Genomic DNA, 4,403 nt, shown 5'->3' with positions numbered 1-4,403 from the left:
AAACATCTTTTTGTAGAAGTGATAAAGAATATAATTTTCTTGTATGTCTTTTGTAAAGTATCTGTTCATATCCTTTGCCCACTTTTGAATGGGCTTGTTTGTTTTTTTCTTGTAAATCTGTTTTAGTTCTTTGTAAATTCTGGATAGCAGCCCTTTGTCAGATGGGTAAACTGCAAAATTTTTTTCCCATTCTGTTGGTTGGCGATTCACTCTAATGACTGTTTCTTTTGCTGTGCAGAAACTGTGGAGTTTGATTAGGTCCATTTGTCTATTTTGGCTTTTGTTGTCAATGCTTTTGGTGTTTTGGTCATGAAGTCTTTGCCTACACCTATGTCCTGAATGGTTTTGCCTAGATTTTCTTCTAGGGTTTTTATTGTGTTAGGTCTTATGTTTAAGTCTTTAATCCATCTGGAGTTAATTTTAGTGTAAGGTATCAGGAAGGGGTCCAGTTTCTGCTTTCTGCACATGGCTAGCCAGTTTTCCCAACACCATTTATTTAACAAGGAATCCTTTCCCCGTTGATTGTTTTTGTCTGGTTTGTCAAAGATCAGATCGTTGTAGATATGTTGTGTTGCCTCCGAGACCTCTGTTCTGTTCCATTGGTCTACATCTCTGTTTTGGTACCAGTACCATGCTGTTTTGATTACTGTAGCTTTGTAGTATATTTTGAAGTCTGGTAATGTGATGCCTCCCGCTTTGTTCTTTTTGCTTAGAATTGACTTGGCTATTGCGGGCTCTCTTTTGGTTCCATATGAAGTTTAAGGTGATTTTTTTCCATTTCTGTGAAGAAGGTCATAGGTAGCTTGATGAGGATAGCGTTGAATCTGTAAATTACTTTGGGTAGTATGGCCATTTTCACGATATCGATTCTTCCTAACCATGAACATGGAATGTTTCTCCCATCTGTTTGTGTCCTCTCTTATTTCATTGAGCAGTGGCTTGTAGTTCTCCTTGAAGAGGTCCTTTATGTTCCTTGTTAGTTGTATTCCTAGGTATTTTATTCTCTTTGTGGCAATTGTGAATGGAAGTTTGTTCCATGATAGACTGGACAGGGAAAATGTGGCACATATACACCATGGAATATTATGCAACCATAAAAAATGATGAGTTTGTGTCCTTTGTAGGGACATGGATGAACCTGGAAACCATAATTCTCAGCAAACTGACACAAGAGCAGAAGATCAAACACTGCATGTTCTCACTCATAGGCGGGTGTTGAACTATGAGAACACATGGACACAGGGAGGGGAGCACTACACACTGGGGTCAGTTGGGGGGAAATAGGGGAGGGACGGTGGGAGTTGGGAAGAGATAGCAAGGGGAGAGATGCCAGATGTAGGTGATGGGGAGGAAGGCAGCAAATCACACTGCCACGTGTGTACCTATGCAACAATCTTGCATGTTCTTCACATGCACCCAAAACCTAGAATGCAATATAATAAATAAATGGAAAAAAATATATAATTTTCTTAACAAAAATTACAACTGGCTTGATATGTATAATTGTAAATATCTGAGGATATTCATTTATTTAAATATCTGAAGTATTTAACAAATTCTTAAATATGACCCTGAGAATTTTATTAAATAACCTGTATGTTGGCATTGGCATGTGATACACATTTAAATAAAATGTACCTAAATTATTTTGTAAAATCATTTTTTACAAAATCGTAGGACTGCAAATGCATTTAATGATGTTATACTCTACCATTTTACTGAAATGACAGATTTTTTAAACTCATTCATCTAGCATATTGCCAACTGTAAAATACTTGAAAGACAATGATTAAGGAAAAGTAAGATATATATCAGAGGCAATTCTATCAGCTTCCTCCCACTGCAATGCTAATAATAGAGCTTTAGATCAGTGTTTGATTATGTTAGTAAGAATCTGGATAGGCTCTGTGGCTTTAATGTACTACTCATACTACTTGAGGGGATTTTAATTATTGCTTAGGTAAAAATATAATTTTCAAAAGAAGCAAAATCATATCCTTCAGGCAAATATAAAATATAATATTTCATTTAACTCATTTATTATGGGACAGTTAAGGGACCTGTAAGATGTTACTACTGGTTCAAAATGCACTTAAGAATTTAGGGTATTTGTAGTCAATTTATCAAATAAAATTTAGTATAAGATTGCTGAGTTGGATGTAAAACTCTTTAATTTTGAGTAGTTTATCAATTTTGAGGGTCTAGCAGACAAGTCGTTTCCACCTTTATCAGACATAATCTGCAAAATTAGCAAGTAACTAAGTCTGTGACCATTAATAGTAAAATGAAACAGGCACATTCTCCTGGACAATGCTTGCGTAGCTTTTGCCTTTGTATAAAACTGAAAGGATGCATGACTGACCCACATTATTTGCCCTATTACTAAGTTTTCGAAAATTTTCTGTTATAAGGTAGATATGCAGCTTATCTTCATACAATATAGAATTTAAAATGGACAAATAGAGTTTTCTCCGCTTAAGAATATTTGGGCAGAAAAGTTAAAATTATTCCCTAATTCAAGTGACAAGCTGCAGGTTATTAAATACCAAGAAGGAAGAGATGTAGTTTTAAGAGGTGCAGAGAACTGAGGGCATTTATACCTCAAGTGATGCGATGAAATTGACTGTAACTAATAGAATGTGAAACAGTCTCCCAAAGAACATAATGAAGTCCTAAAGAAAACAGTTAAAAGCAGGAGTGGATGGCGGTCTTGAAAATACAAGCAAAGAAAATTGCTGCATTGGAGGTTGATTTTAAGTTGTTACAAAATGTTGCTACATCTAATTTTATTATTTTTATTCATGACTGGCCATGTGTCATCTTAGTGCTGATTTACCTAATTTATATGTACTCCAGAAAACAAAATGGAATCACAGAATCCAATGCTTATTGGATTCTGTAAATACCAATAAGTTACAGCAAGTATTTGCTACTTAGATAGAGTGTTGTCTGGAGACATGCATTATGGGGAAAGTTGCTAAGCTGGTTTCCTTAACTGATCTCAACACTGATTTGGGGCATAATTGATACTTTTGTCATGTGTCTTATTAAACATAATGGATGGCATAATAGTCTTGTGCTGTGGACAATTACTCCTGAGGGTCTTTACTAAGAGCCTAAACTACTTCAAAAACTAACAGAATTAGATATAAATGAGTTTCTGTTATAAACAATATATCTTATATTAATGAAAATAAACTCAGTACATTTAATAAATATAGTGATAATAAATAGGAAGACATTCCTAGGTATTAAATAAAAGCAAATTTTATATTAGAGGTAGACTTATTTGTATTTATTATTAGCATTTCACTAATATTTCCTTAAAAATGATTTCTGTCATATATCAGTATCTTTTAAAAAATAAATTTTATCATCAGACTATTTTTTCATCCTAAAATCTATTTTTAATTAAACCTGTTTATCTCCCAAGCATGGGTTTAATGTATATCAGCTAATTTTTTTTAGAACTACTGAAAACACACATAAAGGTGAATAAATCATTAATACTATCAGTGTTTCTATGGTCAATGAATTTCCCCAGTTTATCTATATTTAATTCTATTTGACCAGTGATGTTGCAATTTTCTAGTAATTTCAGAAAAGTTGGTCTTGTTTCCATGTTTGATTTAGTAATTAAGCTTGTATTGTTAATATGACTATATACGTGTAGTCTTTTAAATTTATGTGGTATTGAAGTACATTTTTTGGAAGTTGAGTTTTGTATTTGTTTCTTTTTTATATAACTAATGCTCTTTTTTTATTATACTTTCAGTTCTAGGGTACGTGTGCAGAACGTGTAGGTTTGTTACCTAGGTATACACGTCCCATGGTGGTTTGCTCCACCCAACAACCTGTCATCTACATCAAGTATTTCTACTAATGCTATCCCTCCCCTATCCCCCCACCGTGTGCTACTACTCTTTTTTTTTTTTTTAATTTTGCTTCATCTTTTTTAAATTATACTTTAAGTTCTGGGGTACATGTGCAGAACGTGCAGGTTTGTTTTTGTTACATAGGTATACATGTCCCATGGTGGTTTGCTGCATCCATCCCCCTGTCATCTACATTAGGTATTTCTCCTAATGTTATCCCTTCCCCATTCCCCCAACCCCTGCTGTCCTGCCCCTGGTCCCCCATGCTCCACTATTACTCTTTATAAAAATTGTGATAGTCATGTTCATAAAAGTTTTATCAATGGCATCTGAAAGCAAACATACTTTGTAATTATTTTAAAAGGCCTTTTAATATTATAGGCACAAAGGTCTGTGCCTATAAGCGATGCTCCACTGTGTATTATAACATTAAGGCTAATTTTGAATACAAAGAGTTATGAGTGGAGTCATGAACTACTGGACTTAATACACATCATTTTTTTTTTTTTTTTTTTTTTTTTTTTTTTT

This window comes from Sapajus apella, unplaced genomic scaffold (assembly GCF_009761245.1).
Source record: "Sapajus apella isolate SASKATOON/1434 unplaced genomic scaffold, GSC_monkey_1.0 scaffold7, whole genome shotgun sequence".
NCBI classification, from domain to species: domain Eukaryota; kingdom Metazoa; phylum Chordata; class Mammalia; order Primates; family Cebidae; genus Sapajus; species Sapajus apella.
Note: the sequence above shows the minus strand (reverse complement) of the source record.